This window comes from Felis catus, chromosome B2 (assembly GCF_018350175.1).
Source record: "Felis catus isolate Fca126 chromosome B2, F.catus_Fca126_mat1.0, whole genome shotgun sequence".
Classification (NCBI taxonomy): Eukaryota; Metazoa; Chordata; class Mammalia; order Carnivora; family Felidae; genus Felis; species Felis catus.
The window spans coordinates 124,518,828-124,541,952 of record NC_058372.1 but is presented as its reverse complement, the minus strand read 5'-3'; the positions used below and the strand labels follow the sequence as shown (position 1 = coordinate 124,541,952).

The following is a 23,125-nucleotide window of genomic DNA, read 5'->3' as shown; positions in this document are numbered from 1 at the left end:
GGAATCCCAGCATGAGGACCCCAACTCATATCTATTAAACACTTGTCTATATGCCAGCTTCAGTTCTAAGCCCATTACACGTATTATCTCATTTAATCCTCACAATAATCTTTTTACTGTTTTAATGCAAATTTTACAGGCGATGAGGTGGAGATACACAGATTAGAAACTTGCCTGAGATCTCAAAGTTAGTTTTTTGTTTGGTTTTATTTATTTTTTAATTTATTTATTTTTGAGAGCAAGAGCTGGGGCAAGGGAAGGGCAAAGAGAGAGGGAGACAGGACCTGAAGCTGTGCTCGAACTCAGGAGCCACGAGATCATGACCTGAGCCAAAGTCAGACGATTAACCGACTGAGCCACCCGGCTGCCCTCAAAGTTAGTTAATGATGAGACCAGGATGTAAACTTGAACAGTCCTAAGCTGCAGAGCCCATATTCTTAACCGCTGCATTATATTGGCTTTAACATCCACTTGTTGGAAATCTTTTGTTCTGGCAGAAATGCAGGCTATAAAGGCGGGGTCTTGGCTCTCAAGGAATTTTTACTTCTATAGTACAGGTCAGAACTGTGAAAAATTCTCAAGAGATGTGCCAAAAATTGCTGTATAGGAATTAGAGAAAGCAGATAGTTTCTTTTGTTCTTGTTTGTTTGTTTGTTTGTTTGTTTGTTTTGAGACAGACAGAGAGAGAGAGAGAGAGAGAGAGAGAGAGAGAGAGAGACAGTGCACGTGCATGCAAGTGGGGAAGGAGCAGAGAGAGAGAGAGAGAGAGAGAGAGAGAGAGAGAGAATCTCAAGCAGGCTCCACATCACCAGCGCAGAGCCTGGTGCAAGGCTCAAACTCATGAACTGCGGGATCATGACCTGAGCCAAAGTTGGATGTTTAACCGACTGAGCCACCCAGGCACCCCAGAAAGCCGATAATTTCTGCTTAGAGAAAGAAGGAATAGCTATCTATAGACTCAAAATAGATTTGGTATTCTGAACAGAACTATACAAACATTTAGATGATAGCCTTAGTTTTTTTTCCTTGAATCTTTTCTAATGCTTAGATTACCTCATGTATCTTACGGTATCTTGTATCTTCCAGTCTTGGCATTGGACTGTACAGAAATTAGGTTATTGGGTCCCCTTTTTCATTTAGCTGGTCATATATTTAGTGACTGTAAGCTTAAAGTGAAAAGAACTGCATTAGTTGGGCTCTTTCATACAGCCTTGGAATTGTACTTGACCTTGGTTGCGTTCATGATGTACCTAAATCCGACCAAAATTTCTGCTACATCCCTTCACTACCTAGTGATTTATCTTCAGTACCTTTTGAGCAAGAGCTTCTCTCCTTATAGCTCACCTTCTTCCCCCAAATAATTAATAAGAATATTAAATGGCACAGTTCCCGGGACAAACCCCTGAGGCCATGCCATTGTTAACATTTCTCTCAAGAGCTATGAACAACAGAGCACTGCACTCACTGTCTGGCTTGTGGAGAAGCTCTCAGGAAGGTATGTGTGAGTTTGAATATCAGGCCTGGCTTTCTTTTTTTTTTTTTTTTTTTTTTTTTGATCACTCTCCAGGAAATTGAACTTCGCTACCTCTTTCATGTGTTTTCAAGTATCAGATCACAGTGTCTCTTTTCTTCCCATAGAAGATTGAACACCTGTATATAGATTTTTCTGACTTTATTTTCTTTTTGATTACTCAGTAGCCCCATATGGAATATCATCACCACCGGTTTTGCCTACACTTGAATTTTATCTTGAAAAGGCAAATGCCTTAGTAATTGCTTTAATGCCCTAGAATGCCTCATCAAAGGGATTTGCTATTTAATAAAATTAACAAGTTCGGAAAATTCTTGGAGCTCAGCTTTTAAAATCTGGATTTAAATACTCCCTAAGAGATTTTAGGTAAATAATAACTTTAAGAATAGTGATTGAAATGGGAAAGAGCGGCTGAGTTGTTTTCCTCTTTATTTATTTACTTTTAATCACGCATACAGAACTTCATGAACCACACCTCCCATACGTCATGCTAGCAACTCAAGATAAACATGAGTACAGAGCATTGATTGCCTCATTATGAGTGAAGATTAAACAGAAAAAAGTTCAGTCCCTGAATATATGGCACTATCAAGGTATGATGTTATACAAAAGCTATCAGTCTAAGTTAATTTGACCTCAATGTTCTTTGCTTAAAAATATAGGAAGGTAATTGGGGCACCTGGGTGGCTCAGATGGTTGAGTGTTGGACCCTTGATTTTGGCTCAGGTCACCATCTCACTGTTCATGAGTTCAAGCCCCAAGTCGGGCTCTGTGCTGACAGCACGGATCCTGCTTGGGATTCTTTCTCTCTCTCTCTCTCTCTCTCTCTCTCTCTCTCTCTCTCTCTCTCTCTCTTTCAAAAATAAATAACCTTTAAAAAATATATAGAAAGGTAGCTAATTATTCACAATGAGTAATCTATTTTGTTCCTTCTCTTCTTACTGTGACCTTATCCATAATTTCATGGGAATATCCAATATCCATAATTTCAAGGAAGGAATACTATTCTTTAATGCTAAACAGGTTGGCATTAAATGCCCATTGTATCAGTTCTTCTGTCGGTTTTTACAAGGAGCTCAGCTCTCAAGCATCATAAAATATGGAGGGAAATGATACAGTGAGTACTAATAAATTCATAACTAAGTGTTATAAACATTGGCTTATTAAACTCATGCAGAAATACAGGTAGGTACTGAAGGTTTTACTGGCAAATGTTTTCATGAAAAAGCTAAGTTTGAGTTAGCACATAAAGGCAGATGATAAACTCAATGGAGTAAGTATTTGAGCATCAGTTCTGTACTATGCCAGGAGTTTTTAGATGAACTAATGAAAGTACATGGGTCCCTAACCTTAAAGAGCTGAGCTTGCTGTCTTGTGTCAAGACTGAAGTAAATAGACAGTGGTGTAATGGAGAGGTATATGAAGTACAGTGGGCAGGTAGAGAGCTCAGTCAGCTGGAAAAGAAAAGCTTTGGGAGACCCCTTCCCCCACGTCTGTTCCCCTCTCATCCTGCCATCAAAGAGGAGGTGGGCAGTTTGTAAAATGGCATCTCGAGTGGCTGGAGCATCTCGAATGGCATCTTGAATGACTTGTACATGTCTTCCATGTACAAGTTCGCTCTGTTCTGGTCCAAACAGAGCAGAGATCTTTTGTATTTGTTGTTGGCTAGTCTCTGGAGAATTTGATAGAATTTGGTGGCCATACTTTTAGAGCAAATGATTTGCTTTTGTTGATTTGTTGCTAGAGATTTAAGTAATGATTTACTGCTAATGACCACATACATGTACCTAGATTTATAATTTTTTGTAACATTTATTTATTATTTTTGAGAGACAGGGACAAAACATGAGTGGGGGAGGGACAGAGAGAGAGAGAGAGAAAAGGAGACGCAGAATCCGAAGCAGTCTCCAGGCTCTGAGCTGTCAGCACAGAGTCTGACGCGGAGCTCGAACCCACGAACCGTGAGATCATGACCTGAGTCAAAGTCGGACGTTTAACAGACTGAGCCACCCAGGTGCCCCCATGTACCTAGATTTATCAATGGTATTCTGATATTTGGCTTAACAGGACATCTGGCTGACAATGAAGAGTTAATTTCTAAAGATGGGTCCCCTTATCTGTAAAGAATTCACTTAGGTTTTCACTGAATTTCCAGAAGAATTCTACCTTTTAATCTCCATAGTTGTTTGAACAGTTCATAAACTTTATCAGAGTTGGATGTGATGATGACTCACATCTGCTTAACTAAAGTTTTATCTGGATGATCTTTAGCATCATTAAAAGGGCCACACTAAATAGGAAAAGTAGAGTTGAGGGATGGGGCCTTGATGAAAGCTTCAGATTTTATTTTTTTCTAAGTGTAGACCCCCCCCCCCCGTTCGACAATTATGAGCATATTAAGGGCTGAGATAAGACACCTTATTTTCAAGCCTCCCTCCCCCGAAAGCCCAACCTGAGAGAGAGAGAGAGAGAGAGAGAGAGAGAGAGAGAAACATAATTTCTCACAGTATGTTTAACAGGCAGTTTAGTTACTGTGTCTGTGTCCACCCCTGCCAGAATTAGTTCACAGAGCATCTGTTGTTGTATCAAAAATGTCCTCTAGTCACAGCTATATCCTCCCTGAAGAAATGCATTTTAGCAGGTCAGCCCGCTCTGTGGTTCTAGAATTAGAAGTGTGAGTGCAGGGATCTGACCTGTGTGAATTCAGTCAGCGGTTGGTTATATTTATTACAGGAACTGAAGATTTGCAGTGTGAAGAAATGACTGTTTTGTACCAAGTGGTTAAAAACAATAGTACACACACCAACCTGTTCAACACTGGAGAACGGTGCACCTTTCTTAAAATCACGAACAAGTTTTCAAGTAGTTCCAGCCAGGTTCCGCTGGTCGTTCCTGACACACAGACGTTATCTAAGGGACACTGCATCTACCTTCCATTGGCAAGGAGCCTCCTAGTTCGCTTTTGGCTTAGATGAGTCTGTTCTGGGAGAGGTTGTGAGATTCTCTTGGGTTTGATGAGGCGCCCTGGCACGTGGGTCGCTAGGGGATCCCAGATGCCCTGTGGCTTTGGCTATAGATGCTCCTCTTGGGGGTCCTGTGGCCCCTTGCACAGGCCTGTTTGTAGATGGAGGCTTGTGGATGTTGACTGAGAGCTCTGTCTTCTGGAATGGTGTGTCCATTCACCATCTTGGACACACTCAAGGTGAATATCTTGCTTTGCCCACCTGGACTAAACCTTGAATTCTTTTTCTTTTTGGTCACTTTTTAAAAGTTATGACATGTCACGCAAGTACATAAAACATCTACCATGTAACAAATAACTGTAAAGTAAATATCAATGTAACCATTACCCTGGTCAAAAAGTAGAATGTGGCCTAACCTCTAGAAACCTCCTGTTCTTCTTGCTTTCCAACAGGAAAAATCCAGGTGTAATGTAAAGAGCATGGGGATATTGAAAAAAAAAAAAAAAAGAAAGAAAAGAGCATGGGACATGTCTAGGTTCAAATCCTGCCTGTTATGTACTCGGCATCTATGATTTGAGTTTAATTTTGAGTTTATTTCTTCAACATTTTGAACTTGTTTTCTCATCTGTAAAAGAAAGACCACAGTGTCTGTGTTTGTGGGAATAAAATGAACTTACTTTTGTCAAGTACCTCAAAGCTCCCACCCCTTAAGCTGGAAGCACTGTTTGTGGAGGGCAGGGTGGATTTTCATTTAAGTGCAATGGAATACAAAGGAGATTTTATAAATCTCAGCCCTCTTTCCCAAATGATGTCCTGTCGTGATTTAGCTGCTGCCTTCCCTTCTATCCGTTATGCTCCAGAGATACGCTGTGGGGAGGAGGGAAAGAGGAACAAAACAAGAAACATGGTCAGATGACAGGGACAGCCACGGGCACTTGACCCCGAGGTTCATTTCATTCACATAAGCAAGGTGCCTTTTTCTCCCACCCTCCATCCACCTCTGAAAGATGTCTGGACTGCTAGAGCTGGAAGGGCCCTCCCACATCCTCTGATTAATAACCCCCTCTTCATTTTGTAGGTAAGTAAACCAAGGCCCAGAGAAGAGATGGGATTATCTTATAGCTACTTTGCAGTTGAAAGATGACTAGGTCAGGATTTGAAATCGGGTTTCTTGCTCAGCCCATACCGGCCTGTTCAGATCTCCGATCCTGAGGGCTCTGAGAAGACATACCGCTTGGATGCTTGTCCTCAACGTTCAGAAAGGTCACAGGGACAGGCAGCTGGGTGGCTTAGTTGGTAAGCGTCCGACTTCGGCTCAGGTCATGATCTCATGGTTTCCTGAGTTTGAGCCCCACATCGGGCTCTGGTGCTGACAGCTCAGAGCCTGGAGCCTGCTTCGGATTCTGTGTCTCCCTCTCTCTGCCCCTCCTCCACTCACGCTCTGTGTGTGTGTGTGTGTCTCTCTCTCTCTCTCTCTCTCTCTCTCTCTGTCTCAAAAGTAAACATCAAAACATTTTAAAAAGGAAAGAAAGGTCATAGGGCCAGGGCTCAGTCAGAATCCAAAGGCCCATGACAAGTTCGGTTTCATTAGCTGATTCACTTAGGGATTGCGTGTTAGCTTGTGCCTGAAGGTGGGGCTTCTCTGTTGCTCTGGAACTCTCTTCACTCAGTCCTGATTTCACTGAAGCTCAAGTAAGTTTAAGAGAAGTACAGGGAGGAAGCTCCATCATGGGACATCGGGTGTGACAAGTGTCTGTAGCTGTCCATTTCATCCTAATGGCATTTGGTGTGTATTTTTAGAACTCTAATATGTCATCAGTACCTCGATGGACTTAAAAACAAAAAAACAGGCACAGGGTGTAGAAGGGATAAGGGAAAGATAAGGGGACCAATGATTCAGCACTGAGCCTACTCTTTGGTCATTACTTGTGTACTTCCTGAAGAATCCTTAGGTATTGATAGGTAGAAGGAGAAGGGGAGGAATCACTGGTTAAAGGAAGGTTATTTTTAATATTTGATAAGTAAGAAATGTTCAATTACTTACACTCGTTCATACAGAATTTTATTATTTTTTTTTTAATTTTTTTTTTCAACGTTTATTTATTTTTGGGACAGAGAGAGACAGAGCATGAACGGGGGAGGGGCAGAGAGAGAGGGAGACACAGAATCGGAAACAGGCTCCAGGCTCCGAGCCATCAGCCCAGAGCCTGACGCGGGGCTCGAACTCACAGACCGCGAGATCGTGACCTGGCTGAAGTCGGACGCTTAACCGACTGCGCCACCCAGGCGCCCCCAGAATTTTAACTTCTTTTCTAGTTTACACACAAATAGGTCTAGATTTCAGGTGGGGAGAGTGATATGTTATTCTGAAAAAGCCACTGAACACGGGTAGGGAATATATTGTTTCATCTTTCCTAAAACAGAGCAGCATTGCCATTTTGTTCCATTGTCATTAACCAGTCAAGAACATGAGATGAGAGGCCAGACTTCTGATGCGAGTGCGGCCAGTATCCCGTGGGGTTTTAGAAAACCATGTCTCGTTTTTGTCCTTGGCTTCCTCCTCTGGAAAACAACGGCTGATGTCTAAGTTCCCTTAGGAGCTCAAGAGTTCTGATTGGCCTCCCAATACTTAACTGCTTAAGGGTGATGCATGTGAAGTTTACTGACACAAAGACAGGAGCGCCTGGGTGGCTCAGTCGGTTAAGCATCCGACTCTAGATTTCGGCTCAGGTCATGGTCTCGTGGGTTCGTGAGTTCGAGCACTGAGTTGGGCTCTGCACTGACAGGGCAGAGCCTGCTTGAGGTTCTCTCTCTCCTCTTCTCTCTCCCCCTCCCCCACCCCCTCAAAAGATGTAAGCTTAAAAAAAAATAACAAAGATAGAACTTACTGCTGAGCATAAGATGTGACAGACCGGGTTATCAAAAATCTGTGTTTGTGTTGACATAAAAATGTTCTAAGTGCATCCTGCAGGTGAAGCACAAGGCCGAACATTGCAGCCGAGTCAAAGCTGAATGAATGATATTGCTGCTTTCACTGGAAGCTTAAAGCTAGCCAGAGAGAGAGGATATATTCATGAGTGACAAGGTGGATGAGGGGGGTATCACTAAGCCTCGCCCCTGCCCCTGGAGGTTGTCTTTAAAACATAAATCTAATCGTTTCTCTCCTTTGTTAAAAATTCCCTAAGAGCTCCTCTCACAGACAGGATGAAACCTCGGCTCCTTAGCATCTGAGAACTTTCTTGATCTGCCCCTGGTCTCAGTCCAGCCTCACCTGCCAGCTCACCATTTCTCCCCCATGCTTCTCTACCCCTCCGCCCAGGTTCTCACCTGTGCCTTCACCCATACGGATAAAGTCCTCGTGTCAGAATGCAAACTCATCTTGTCCTTCCTTTCTCTGCTGCGTGTCCCAGTCTGGTCCTTCTCCCTTTTGTATCATAACCTCTTACACCTGGCCAACTCCTGTTCCCCTGTAAGAGTCCCCACAATATGTACCTGGACTCCCCAGGGCAGACTTGGGCAAGCCTTCTACACTTTTCCACACATTCCCACAAAACCTTATAGTTCTCCATTAAGCTGCTTGTTCTGTGCTGTGTAATTGTATTTACTCGTTTATCTCCCTGCCTGACAGCAACACCGTTGGGAGCAGGACCTTTCCTTGTCTTTTGTGTGACCCCAGCACACAGTCTGGTGCTTTACTTAATTAGGTTGACTTTTCAAAGACAAATGGTAATGTTATTTAAAAGCTTCTCTTTTTCTGTGTTTGGTATCTCGTTGGACTGTGAGCACTGTTGTGTTTGTGAAAGTCCTGGAAAGGTCACCTAGAACTCAGGAGGTGAGAGCCGAAGCCACAAGACAAGGGGTGGAAATGCAGGAGTGAGGAGATAGAGAATTGGGAGAGTGTAGGGTTGAGCCCAGAAGCCTCTATTTTAGGGGGCTGGGAAAGAGAAGTTGGTAAAAGAGTAGTTGGGGAAGAGGAAAGTCAGGTCAGGATGGGCAGTCCTCATGAGACTCACAGATAGGGAGAGAGTCTGAAGAAAGGCTACTAAATTGGTCCTTAGGCTGCCACTGGTGACCTTCCAAAGAGCAGTTCCAAAGAAAGCTTTGGATGGAAGAAGCCAGACTTCATGAGAGAAAAATCATTTTTATAAGCAGAAAAACAATACAAGTAAGCTTTTGAGAAATGAAGTAGGATAAATGATGTCAGCAAAACAGAAAGGGAACTGTATTTTGAGGTAATGGCCAGATAGAGGTAATATTATGGTTTTAGAAATCAGAGCCAGTTGAAACATGGTCGTAGACAACAGGAGCCCATGAGGAGGGGGAAAGATGGCAGATACAAACAGGGAATGGGGAGGATGTTCCCTGAGGAGGCGGCAGTAGTAGGCGGTGAACTCAGGGGCACAGGTGGAGGTCAGGTTTCCACCTGTGTCTCCTAGACAGACAATTGGGGCAAGTTTTGAGACGGAGCAAAAGAAATGGTGAAGTCGTTCATTAGGTGGTGTTGGAGACTTGACAGAAATGTGGCCCCCGCTCTGTTGCTACAATATTGCAAGTGCTTTGGTGAGAAGAATGACTTCATTTGGTGCTCTTGTTCAGCGCTTGTGAATTTAATTAGGTTGATCTTTCAAAGACAAAAGTTCATGTGATTGTTATTAAAAGCTTTTTTTTTTTAATGTTTGGTTAATTTCATTAAATTTCGTTAATTTTCGTTAATTTCATTAACCGTCTTTTGGAATTTTTGTCCTTAGGGAAAGTTGTCTGACTTGATCAAACAGTGGGCTAGATTATCTACTGAGGAAAGAGAAGCGCAAAGACAAAAATAAGGAATCAACAGAATGGAAATGATCTACCAAAGGGGTGGTTTAACTTCTCTTGCTGGATTTGATGGCTCAGGGAATTTTTTTAAAATACCAACTATTCTGAGTGTGGTAACCCTGAAAGGGTAGTTAACCTGGGAGCGGGAAGTCTGATGCAAGAGCCAGGGAAAAATGAACAATCCTTGCTTTTTCAGTAGGTTAAGAGACATGTTGCCTTTTTTTTTTTTTTTCTTTTTTTTAATGGTAAGCAACACACAAAAGATAGAAAAGCAAAGACAGTCATTTAAATGATCCAGGTCTTAACAAAGCACTATGGATTGTTTAAACAAAAGGCTTTTTGTGTTGTTTTTGTGTCCATAGCCAGTCTGCTGTTTCAGCAATTCTATTTTAATTCCTGATAAAGTGAGTAACTTGAGTGGCCTCTATATTTCACTCAGTACAGCATAAAAATGCTACATTGAAGGTACGGTGGATAAGGCTCGTTATCACTCTGTGTACAACTGAAGTCTCCGCTGTTGGTTTAGAATCTTTGCAGGCTATTTGATATTGAGTAACCTTGGTGATGCTCCGCTACGGCCAGTGATAGGGCTTTCTCATTCTAAAGTGAAACGAGATCCCCTCCAGTTTGGCTGAGCTGTGGTGCCACTCAGCTGGGGCTGGCAAACTCTTCACATGCTCACATTAATCATGGGCACCAGAAAGCGTTCGCTTTCATTCCAATCAGATTGAGTTCTTTGATGCTCCTTGAATTAATTTGGGGATGTGAGGAGAAGAAAAATGTTAGCAATCAGTTTTCTACAACGGCCAATAACCTTTAAGGATAAATCTGTCCGCGGTTTGCAGTGAAAAATAAAGCTAACAGTTTTTTCCAACTGCTTCAGTCTTAATACTTAATTCCTAATTTTTTTTTTTTTTTGAGGTTTCTATTCCTAACAGAAAGCAACCATAGAGGGAGGATCCTCGTCAAAATGACCTTTGTAAAACCTATCTACATGAAGTGAAATTGCCTGTGGTTGTTTAAAGTCAGTGAGGGAGATATTGGTCCCAGGATCAGGAAGGGAGTGGTTCTTTCCAATACACATTAATACGTTAGTCAGCAAACTCATTTCCTGTTTGACTCTTGGGCTGATGACACAATTGTGCATTTTCTCTCTGCGGTGCTCTATCTTTCCCTATCCTGATCACTTTATTTCCCCAAGTCCACTGTGTAGACTGACATAGGATGTCATGTGGAATTGTGCTAAAATAATTTTTAAGGGTATGAATTCTGCAGTTTGCCTGTCATTTTTTATTTTTATTTTTTCCTCCCTTGGCAAAGAAACCTATCCATTTCAAAGGCGTCCATTCCAGGGGCACCTGGGTGGCTCAGTCAGTTAAGCATCTGACTTCAACTCAGGTCATGATCTCATGTTTCTGAGTTCAAGCCCCACATCCAGCTCTGTGCTGACATTTCAGAGCCTGGAACCTGCTTCGGTTCTGTGTTTCCCTCTCTCTCTGCCCTTCCCCTGCTTGTGCTCTGTGTCTCTCTCAAAAATAAATAAATATTTAAAAATTAAAAAAAAAAAGAACAAAGGCATTCATTGTATCAACATATCCTGTCTTCTACCCTACTCCTACCCAAAACTTCTGGGAGCTTTCTCTGGTTATATCTCACCAGAAATCTCTTGGGCGTTGTCCATGATACAGTTAGGTTTTGAATACTGGATTTGATCAGTTTCCCTGAAATTCTACTGAAACTAATAAGTTTCCTTGGATAGAAAACACCGATTGAGCCCTGGACGTCTCATCTTCCCTACCTCATTCTCTTCCTACCTGCTTTTCCCTCATCCTTTTACTTTTTGAACATATGATTGGGGCCCCTCCCCCATTAAGTTCTGTATCGATACTGGCCCCAGCCCTTGCTCCCCAGTTGTGCTTAATAAACATTGGTGACATGGCCAGTATAGATGAGGCAGGTCATATGCCTTGGGTTTATTACAGTGGAAAGCGTGTTCAATGATAAAATACACCTGGGAGAGGAATGGGGCGGGACCTCTATTGTGTAATCACAGTACCCTTTCAAGTGCTCTTTGTTCATTCATTTAATGAACTCACCGAGCCCCTGCTAGCCACCCACACAGAGTCAGATCGATCATGCAGGGCTTAGAAACCACTGGGAGGAGATTGGCTTTTACTTTCAGGGCCTGGGAAGCCACTGGAGAGGTTTGAACTCAGGAGTGACATAATCTGATTCATCGTTTTTAAGTGGCTCAGTCGGATCCTGTGTTAAAGGTTCACCACATGGGTGCCAGGGTGGAAGCAGGAGACTGGGTGGGGATTAGCACAGAACTCAGGTGAGAGGTGGTGGCCGCCTGAAGCTCCCTCCTGTGTTGGAGCTGGAGAGGGATGTTTAAAGCATGAGCTCTTCAAGCATTTTAAGGGAGGCTCGATGTGCAAGGTACTTGCAGTAGCAAAGTCAAAGCTTTTTCTGAAACAAACCAGTGTTCTTGAGGAGCTAAAAGCAGATGCCACGTTTAGCATTCCTCCCCTCTACATTGACCCCTACCATAAGCTAAAGTCTTCTTCATCTTCTGAAGTTATTCTGTGAGTGAGTGTGAATCACTTGTGACATAATTAAAGAAACAGATCAACCCTCTTTTCCCCTCGGGCCTCTTGGCATTTCTCACTTGGAATATGTAAAAAGTCTCAAATGATCCAAATTCTGTTTCCATCTTTTCTCCTATTGTGGCTCTCAGACCAGCAGTATCAGCATCACTTGGGAATGTACTAGCAATGCAAGTTCTCTGGCCCCACCCCAGACCTAGTGAGTCCGACACTCTGGAAGTGGGGCCAGCAGTGGGTTCAACAAGCCCTCCAGGTGGTTCTGAGGCACCTTACCTTGGAAAACCTTGGCTCTGTAAGTTGCCATGTGAACTTGTTTCTCCGTCAGCGAGGCCCCTTGAAAGTTGGAAGTATCCCTTCTGCTGCACCAGCTCATTACAAGCTAGGATTTGAACACATAACTGTTCACATGCAGGGTTTGAGCTCTGGACGGCTGCTTTTCATCACTCTGGCTGTTAGCAGAAGGTGACTTATGCAAATTGAAACTCATTCCTTTCAAGGGAGCTCCCTTTTCCTTGACACGCCGGTGATACTTGGCATATTTCCTGATTGGCCTTCTTTCTTTCTTACCCAGTTAAGCCAATGATATGCTAGCACCTGGGACATTTTGCCTTACATGCACCATTAAGAGAGGAGACATTTGTTTTCAGAACTTTTAGAGAGGCTTGGGCTTAATCATTAAAGCCATGCATTTCCTCTTTATCTTTTTATGTTTTATGGTGCACTGGATGCTAAGTATTATTGAAATGATGACTCTGGCAAAGAAGTGATCTTATGGACTCACCTATGCATTTGTTGGAAGATAAATTTGGGTTTACTACTCCATATATAAACAGTATGCTTTTATGCCATTATAAATATTACTGTAAAACTATATAAAAATTCTTACTCTAAAGAGGGGAGGGAAGAAAAGAACCAATCATTAGTCTAATACTAAACCAAAGGGCATATTTCTTTGAAATCTATCCTTTAAAATTGCAACCAAATTATCTAGGAAAATACCCATATCCAAGATCTATAATAAATTCATAATGTCTTTAAGATTTTACACAGCTTTTCAGCTCACTTGGTAGGCTATAAATAACCAAGGAACCTAAAAACGTCTGAACGTCTATAATCTCTTAATCATTCTAATTTTTTATTCTTAAAAACAATTTAAATAAATTGAAGTTCAGCTGTTTCAAAGAATTTGCAGAAAATCCGGATGTATTTTTTGAAACATCCACTGGGCCTGATTGGCAAGGCAGAATGTGAACCACAGTATGAGTAAGATTTTTTTTCTTTTCCAGTGTTGCCAAACCCAATAAATTAATGAGCTAGAAGGTGAATCACTTCTATTTTAAAATGCGTTTTGGTTTAATTTTCTTAAGAAAATAAATTCCCTAATGGTTACGAAGTGCAGCGTTTGAATGCGACAGATTTTTCCATGTGCTTGCTTGAAAGCTCAAATTAGATTAGCTGTATAATACCCAATACAGCTGTTGGACTGGAATTGATTTTCATTTAAGCATGCATGTTTATAGTCTTATGTGTCCTTAGTTCTCCACTAATGGACAAAGATAGATCATAGAACTGGCCTTTTCCCCTGTTGTTGATAATCTGATGGATAAATAATTGGGAAAGAAGTTTGTAAACCTGGATCTTCCAGAAACTTTATACCTGGGTTTCATAATCCATAAGACACATATAGTATTTGTTCTCTTTCAATCCCCACAGAAATACTTTAAACACGGATCAAATAATGATGGCCAAGGGCTTCCAGTTTAGAAAATAATGCATTTATTTAGTAGTCATTAGTAATGGCTTTAAAAATCAGTGATCTGAAGAAAGGACTTTTTTAGACTATGGTTCATCATAGGACATCCTCACTGAAGCAGCACCTCATGACTATTATTTTTATAATTAATTTTGGAAGTAGAATCCTCCCAATTTCAATGACCTTGGATTATAGTAGGAGGATTATGAAAGATTTAATATGTTAAAAGAAACCACATTTAGATTTTAAAATATGGTATGCCTGTGTTTTGATGATCACTGGGTGTTATATGTAAGTGATGAATCACTAAATTCTACTCCATAAACCAATATTACACTATATCTTAACTAACTAGAATTTAAATAAAAGCTTATAAAAATAAAATAAAATATGGCATGTCTAGAATGCTCTGCTGTTGTGGAGTACCAGAATTGTGCTTTTGACTTGAATGTTCCAGAACTTTCCTGGCAGTTCATACCTGGACTCACCAACACGACCCATATGACTTGAGGAATGACAATATTCTTATCTGTTCCTTCTGGCTTTTACTATAGCAGTGCTTATTTCAAATACTTCCTTCATCATTCCTTCACTTTTTTTTTTTTAATGTTTATTTATTTTTCAGAGAGAGAGAGAGAGAGGACTAGTGGGGGAAAGGCAGAGAGAGAGGGAGACAGAAAGTCCAAAAGCAGGCTCCAGGCTGTCAGCACAGAGCCCAATGAGGGGCTTGAACTCACAGACCATGAAATCATGACCTGAGCCGAAGTCAAACACTTACCCGACTGAACCACTCAGGCTCCCCTCTTCCCTTCCCCTTCTTTTTCACACAGCCTAACAAGTCAGCAGACTTCTCACTTTTTTTCCTTGTTTGTTTGTTTGTTTGTTTATTCATTCATTCATTCATTCATTCATTCATTCATTCATTTATGAAGAGAGAGAGAAAGCATGAGTTGTGGAGGGGCAGAGAGAGCGGGGGAGAGAGAGAATCCCAAGCAGGCTTTGCACTGTCAGTGTAGAGCCCAATATGCGGCTCAAACCCACAAACCATGAGATCATGACCTGAGCCAAAGTCAGACACATAACCAACTGAGCCACCCAGGGCACCCCTCACTTTTTTCCTTTTAGCATCCCCTTATCATACGATATTATTTCTTTGGGGACTAGAAGACCCCAGTGTCTCCTCTCCTTCTGTTCCTCCTTTTCCCTCTCATTTAAGCAAGTCGGGCTTATTAGCCATTTATTTAAGGTAAGAACTTTGTTCTCTTTGAGTATATTTCAAACTCTTTATAATAAATTCAGGAAATTTTTCGCTATGTGTATGTTTTCTCTTATAGATTTATAAATATGAAACAATCAACTCTGGTGCATTATACCATTCGGTGATAAAAATGTCCATGTACTTTTACTGGCATCACTGAATGATTGATTGGCTTTCTCCTCCTGTAGATAACAATCAAGCTCCTATTGTGGTTTATTTGGAATATATGTGTCAGTATCAGGACTTTGAGCTGAGTCCTGGCATCTTAGGGAAGTGGGTAAGCAGGAAGAAGGTGATAAATGCAAGTAAGATCATGTCACTTCTCTGTTCCAAGTCTCCAGAGGCTGTCCCTTGGCCTCATGGTAAAAGCCAGAGTCCTTAGAACCCTCAAGGCCCTAACATAGTCTGTCCCTTGTTTACCTATCTGGCCATGTCTCCTGTTCTCACCCCAAACTGTACTTTTCTCTAGTTCTTTCTCAGGTTGACGGGACATACTTTCTTTGCTCAGAAATCACTGCTCAGTGAGACCTGCTACAAATGCTAGTCCCTATTCCCTTCCTTGCTTTATTTTTCTCTTAGAAATCTGAAATCAAAGTGTCAATGGGGTCGTGCTCCCACCGACCTCGAGGGGAGAATCCCTTCCTGCCCTTCCAGCTTCTGGGGGCTCTGGGAATTCCTTGGCTTATGGCTACATCACTCCTAATCTCTACCTCTGTCTTCACGGGCTTTTTTCCTTCTGTGTTTGTATGTTTCTGTGTCTCCACATGGCCCATGATCTCTGTTTTCTCTTCTTATAAAGACATAAGTCTTGTTGGAGTAGGGCCCAGCCTAATGCCCTCACTTTAACATGATTACATCTGGAAAAGCCCTATTTCCAAATAAGATCACATTCACAGGTACCGGGGGTTAGGAGTACCTAACACATCTTCTTAGGAAAAGAAATGTAGCCTCATGATATTTTGGTAAAGATATAGCCAAAGGCTTGGTAAAATTGTGGTATCTTGAAGAACTGTGCAGCCAAGCACATCTTGCGGACTTGCTCGCTGGCTTTTAAAAGTAGAAGAGTTTGAGGTAGTTATGGTTTATGTGGTAGATTCTGGAAGCGGTGTCCATCTTCTGAGTACTGGCCATGGGGAGGATTCTGTGCAAAGTTCTGACATATCCTTACCTCAGCTCTCTCATCAGAGAGCAGCGCACTCAGAGTTGTTTGTTGAATGAATCTCATGACAGCTTCCGAGACTGAGTTGAGTAAAGTCCTGGCTTTACAGAGGTGGAATCCGAGTTTCCAGCAGGTTCAAGCATCGTCCCCTAGACGTCACAGTTAGTATGCCCCCTAGTACGGCCAGGTCTGTCTTGATTCCAGACACTCCACTGCTTCTCCATGTAGAATCCCTCCCAATAGTTAACTTCCTGTTCCTGAAACACAGAGAGTAGCTTTTCATTGCTGTTGCAGATTCCCCACCAAAAGCCTCTCAACCTCATCCAAGAAGGGTTGAAGTAAACATGAAATAAGCATAGCAGGGATCCGGAAAATCTGAGATTCAGCGTTATCCCTGTCTGGAAGAGTCACTTGAATAGTTGTTGAATATTCTCCTCTCCCTCCTTGTTCACGAGGTAGGATTGCCCGTTCTAGTCCCCTCTGAAGTTAGATATGGTCACGTGGCTTATTTTGGCCAAAGAAATGAGAGTAGAGTCCGTAAAGAAAGTAAAGCTTTCTGGCAGAAGCCCTAGGAGCCACTGTGAGAGTCACCACGTTCTCACCGTGCTGTCATGTGACCGATGAACACAGGTACTTCCCTCTTTCCAGTCCCCAAGTGACTGTGCTAAGCAGAGTTCCTGCTAGCTCTGTTTATACCAGGACAGCGTGCAGCAAAGATTCTCCTAGTTTCTGAAGCCACTGAAGTTTGGGAACTATTTGTAACTGCTGCATATTCTAGCTAATTGTGACTGATTCCGTAAACTGAAAAGTAAAGCATGGAGCATGGAAATTCATTGAGGATTTCCAGCAGAGGAGATTACGTTGAATAACTCCTCCAAGCCTCTTTATTTTATTTATTTTATTTAGAGGTTTGTTTATTTTTGAGAGAGAGCACATAAGCAGGGGAGGTGCAGAGAGAGAGAGGGAGACAGAGGATCCAAAGCAGGCTCCGTGCTGTCAGCGCAGAGCCTGATGTGGGGCTCGAACTCAACAACTGTGAGATCATGGCCTGAGCCGAAGTCACATGCTCAACCAACTGAGCCACACAGGTACCCCCAAGTCTCTTTAGTAGATAGACTCTTTTAACATGTCTAAAATATTAACATGAACAGTCTAATGTAGCGAAATAGATGAAAGTTTGGAGGCCAAGAAAGGTTTAAATTTTTTTTTTCTTTTCAACGTTTTTATTTTATTTTTGGGACAGAGAGACAGAGCATGAACGGGCGAGGGGCAGAGAGAGAGGGAGACACAGAATCGGGAACAGGCTCCAGGCTCTGAGCCATCAGCCCAGAGCCCGACGCGGGGCTCGAACTCACGGACCGCGAGATCGTGACCTGGCTGAAGTCGGACGCTTAACCGACTGCGCCACCCAGGCGCCCCAAGAAAGGTTTAAATTCGTAAGACGGTTAAATGACCATCCAGTGGTATGACGTTATTTTTTTCTTCTGTACTTAAAACTTTGGTCTAGCAAGGAATGTTTGTCCACTGCTCTTGCACTAAAGAAAATAGTTTGACATGAAAGGAAAGAGGAGGAAATTTATGGTTGAGAAACCAGAGGATACAACGAACAGTGATCCCTTTCTCCAAGCAGTACCGTGAGAACAATAGGTCGGCTTTAGCCCAAATTTCTGTTGCAAGAGGAGTATGTGTTAAAGGTAGATCTTCCATTACATTTAGTATCTCATTTCTAGCCTGTAGCTGCTGGCGTGGCTCGCTTTAAAGTATGCTCTGCCGTGCAGTTATTCTCAGTTTAATGTTGGAAAAGTCTTTGCTTATTCATGATGGCTTGCACTTACTTATATCTCACTCTCCAGACAATAAACTCTATTTAATGAACAAAGCCATGGTTTTAGAAACTGAGAGCTGTTGCAACTTGACAAGAGGAGATTTTCCTAGATTTCCCCTAGCGTTGGAATAAGACAAGTGACAGTGGAATTCGATGACTTTATTAGATTTCAGAAATTTGATAAGAGTGAAAACATTGGTCATCTGCCATAAATGTATGCTGCCCAGTCTCACCTTAGACCCGGCATCCTAATTCAGTTGACATCCCACTATTTAAACATTTCTGTGACGCAAACTTCATTATGGAAAAAAGGGGCATTGTCTCTTAAACTAGGCTCAAAAGGTGATGGTGGAAGTACTAATATTTGCCAGATTTCCATACTTCCATGGATAATAATTTTGCAGTGTTTTGGTCTTTTAAGATGTAATGTGTACCCAGTCATGTCAGCTATTTTTAATATTGCCAAAAACATCAGAACTCGTCTCAGCTTTAGAGATGATCCAGCCCAACAGCCCTTCCTTATTTTCCAGCAAGAAATCTTTTCAAACACATCTGACGGGGTACCCAATACATGAAAAAGATTTTCAATATTATAAAAGCTTGTAATTTTAAACTTATACTTCTTATAGGGTCTATTAGTGAGGGGAAAAGACTAATTGGAACAACAGAAGGACTTCGTTTAAAAGGGCCTTGGCTTGAGGCACCCGGCTGGCTCAGTTGGTAGAGTGTGTAATTTTTTTTTTTTTTTGGTAGAGCATGTAACTCTTGATCTCAGGGTTGTGAGTTCCATCCCCACATTTGGTGGAGAAGTTACCTAAAAGTAAAATCTTTAGGGGCACCTGGTGGCTTGGTCGTCTGAGAGTCTGACCCTTGATATCAACTCAGGTCATGATCTCACAAACTGCTGACAGCACAGAGCCTGCTTGGGATTCTCTCTCTCTCCCACTCTCTCTCTCTCTGCCTCTCCTCTGCTCATGCACACACACACACACACACACACACATACACACACACACACACACACACACACACACACACACTCTCTCAAAATAAGTAAGCTTTAAAATAAAATAAAATAAAATAATAAAATCTTAAAAATATATATTTAAAAGGGCCTTCACTTTTTATTTTGTTTTGTTTGTCAAGTATTTGAAAATAATGAATTATAAGTAGATACAAAGTGGTGACTTTGTGTGTGTGTGTATATGTGTGGCTGATTGCATTTAACTCTTTACTTTTCTATTTCAAGTATAATTAACATACAGTGTTATATTAGTTTCAAGTGTACAATATAATGATTCAACAATTCTATACATTACTTCGTTGCTTATCACAGTAAGTGTCCTCTTAATTCCCTTCATCTATTTTACCCATCCCAACCCACCTCCCCTCTGCTAACTACCAGTTTTTTCTCTGTGCTTAAGAGTCTGTTCTTTTTGTCTCTTTTTCCCTTTGTTCATTTGTTTTGTGTCTTAAATTCCACATATGAGTGAAATCATATGGCATTTGTCTTTCTCTGACTGACTTCAGTTAGCATTATACTCTCTAGATCCATTCATGTTGTTGCAAATGGCAAGATTTCATTCTTTTTTATGGCTGAATAGTATTCCAGTGTGTGTGTGTGTGTGTGTGTGTGTGTGTGTGTGTGTGTGTACACACACGAACACAAACACACCACTTCTTTATCCATTCATTGATTGACGGACACTTGGGTTGCTTCCATAATTTGGCTATTGTAAATAAAGCTGCAGTAAGTTTAGGGGTGCATATATCTCTTCAAATTAGTATTTTTATTTTCTTTGCGTAAAAACTCAGGAGTGGAATTACTAGATCCTATGCTGATTCTATTTTTAATGTTTTGAAGAACCTCCATACTGTTTTCCACAGTGGCTGCACCAGTCTGCATTCCTACCAACAGTGCATGCAGATTCCTTTTTCTCCATGTCCGTGACAACACTTGAGTTTTTTATTTTAGCCATTCCGATGGTGTGAAGTAATATCTCATTGTAGTTTTGATTTGCATTTCCCTGATGATGAGTGATGTTGCACATCTTTTCATGTGTCTGTTGGCCATCTGGATGTCTTCTCTGGGAAAATGTCTGTGTGTATCCTCTGCCCATTTTTCAATTGGATTATTTCAGGGGGGGTTGGTGGTGGTGGTGTTGAATTGTGTAAGTTCTTTATATATTTTGGATATTAACCAATTACTGGGTATATCAGTTACAAATATCTTCTCCCATTCAGTAGGTTACCTTTTTGTTCTTTTGATGGTTTCCTTCACTGTGCAAAGGCTTTTTATTCTGATGTACTCTCAAAAGTTTAATTTTGCATTTCTTTCCCTTCCCAGAAGAGACAGACATGTCTAGAAAAATGTTTTTATGGCTGATGTCAAAGAATTGCAGCCTAAGTGTTCTCCTGGGAATTTTATGGTTTCAGGTCTCACATTTAGGTCTTTAATCCATTTTGAGTTTGTTTTTATGTATGGTATAAGAAAGTGGTTTAGTTTCATTCTTTTGCATGTCGCTGTCCAGTTTTCCCAGCACCATTTGTTAAAGAGACTGTCTTTTTCCCATTGCATATTCTTGCCTCCTTTGCCAAAGATTAATTGACCATAAAAGCATGAGTTTATTTTCGGACTCTATATCCTGTTCCCTTGATCTATAATTCTGCTTTTGTGTCAGAATGATACTGGTTTGATTACTATAGTTTTGTAGTATATCTTGAAATCTGGGATTGTGATACTTCCAGTTTTCTTCTTCTTTTTTATGATTGTTTTGGCTCTTCTGAGACTATTGTGGTTCCATGCAAATTTTAGGATTATTTATTCTACTGTGGAAAGTGCTGTTGGTGTTTTGAAAGGAAAGGAATTAAATCTGTAGATTGCTTTGGCTAACATGGACTTTTTAACAATATTAGTTATCCCAATCCATGACTGTGGAATATCTTTCCATTTATTTGTGTCATCTTCCGTCTCTTTCATCAGTGTTCTATTGTGTTTGGAGTACAGATCTTTCACCAACTTGGTAAGTTTATTTCTAGATATTTTACTCTTTTTTGGTACAGTTGTCAATGAGATTGTTTTCTTAATTTCTCTTTCTGCTACTTCATTATTAGTGTATAGAAATGCAGCAGATTTCCGTAATTAATTTTGTATTATGTGACTTTACTAAATGCATGTATCAGTTCTAGTAGTTTTTTGGTGGAGTCTTTAGGGCTTTCTGTATATAGTATCATGCTGTCTGCAAACAGGGAAAGTTTTACTTCTTCCTTACCAACTTGGATGCCTTTTATTTCTTTTTCTTACCTGATTTCTGTGGCGAGGACCTTCAGTACTATGTTGAATATAAGTGGACATCTTTGTCTTGTTCCTGATCTTAGAGGAAAAGCTCTCAGTTCTTCGCCATTGAATATGATGCTAGCTGTGGGTTTTTCATATATGGCCCATTTTATGTTGAGGTGTGTTCCCTCTAAAGTGGTAACGGTTTTTATTGGTTTGTTACACAAGGTTCACCCTGAATCCTTAGGAGACGTCAGCTGATAGGACCACAGAAGAGTTAATTTGCAACACAAGTTAGTGAAATGCAAAACTACTGAGTATTACTTTTTTCTCCTAACTTTAAGGTAATCAATTAAAGAAAATCAAATCAAATACTTACAGAATCCCAAAACTACACAGAACAGTGAAAAACACTAATCACGCTTTATGTAATATTCTCTCTGTAGAAGGAAAGTAGAATTCTGACCATTCTGTTTACATTTTTTTTTAGAAAACTTATTAATGTTGGAAAAAATGTGAAAATATTTCTCACTGAAAAGAGATTAATATGAATAAATCCTCATTAAAAATAAGTTGTATTCTGGAAGTTTCAGAATTTTTTTAAAAAAGTTTCCCTTTTACTCCATATTAAGAGTGGTTGCAAGCCGAGCCCACAAATTAGTTAGCTCCTAAGCAACTGAAGCAGCTATCTTGTGATTACATAATGCATTTTTAAAGTTAGTTTGACATCCTAAAAGATCCTCATGACTATTTTCATGGGGTTTTTAAAAATCTGATTAGCAGTTCTGGGTTGGAAACTTTATTCACTCCCACTGTGAAGTAGCAAAGGAGAGTAAGGATCTTTTTTTCCCCCGGTTGGAGAATTTTTATCCTTTCACTAAAGTGACCATTCGTCATCTCCTGTCTGAGAAGAATCGCAGATCCTAGTGTTGTTACAGAGGAACTCTGAAGATGCCCTACTTTACTTCGGTGCCATTAGGTGCACAGTCTTGTCATGCTGTGCGAAGGGGAACCCTTCCCAAACCAAACACATTTCACACTCCTTTATGAGCCGGATATTTAAAGGTACCCTGTGGTGAGTGAACCCTTTTGCAAGGCACACCCTCCTCTAAGGTGCTGGCTGGGTACTAAGAAATCTCTTGGGGCTTTAAAAGGCCACTAATACTTTTCTTGCTGCACTTGCCCCCACTGATCCGAGTAATTGCAATTAGCACAGTGGTCCCTCCTCGATGAGAACCGCTGGTCTCTGAGCAGCCGACGGCCCCAACCTTGCTGCGAAGCAGGGCGCCATGCTTCCGGTTACCTTCCACTTGCTGGTGCCAGGTATTTCTCTGTAGTCTGGCAGACGGCTCAGACTGCCACCCGGCTTCACATTAAATTCCACTCGATGATTATAGCCTGTTTGGCATCAAAGTTAGGTTGAGAACTAAAAATAAAATGAGGGCATTGTAATCCGTGACTTCTCGTGTCCCTTCCAGCTGAGGAATCTATAAGAAGCATAGCGCGAGAAGCTTTGTATTTTTTTTTTTAATTTTTTTGAACGTTTATTTATTTTTGAGACAGAGAGAGACAGAGCATGAACGGGGGAGGGGCAGAGAGAGAGGGAGACACAGAATCGGAAACAGGCTCCAGGCTCTGAGCGGTCAGCACAGAGCCCGACGCGGCGCTCGAACTCACGGACTGCGAGATCGTGACCTGAGCCGAAGTCGGCCGCTTAACCGACTGAGCCACCCAGGCGCCCCGAAGTTTTGTATTTTTTGATGAGGAGTTGCACCTTCCACTGCCGTGCATAAACAATTACAGTAATTAAGAACCTGGTTTCATATTCCGAGTCCGTTGCTTATCTGTATAACATTTACTGAGAAAAAAATTTAATTACTCTAAACCTGACTCAGAGGGTTGTTGTGAAGTCTAAAGGTAATCATCCCATTAAAGCAT

The 23,125-nt window shown here is 41.3% G+C and overlaps 1 protein-coding gene across 6 annotated transcripts in view; it reads left to right on the top strand.

Moving 5' to 3' along the window:
• NHSL1 (NHS like 1) overlaps positions 1-23,125 on the top strand; it is a 132,948-nt gene that overhangs the window by 69,752 nt on the left and 40,071 nt on the right. The window lies entirely within an intron of this gene.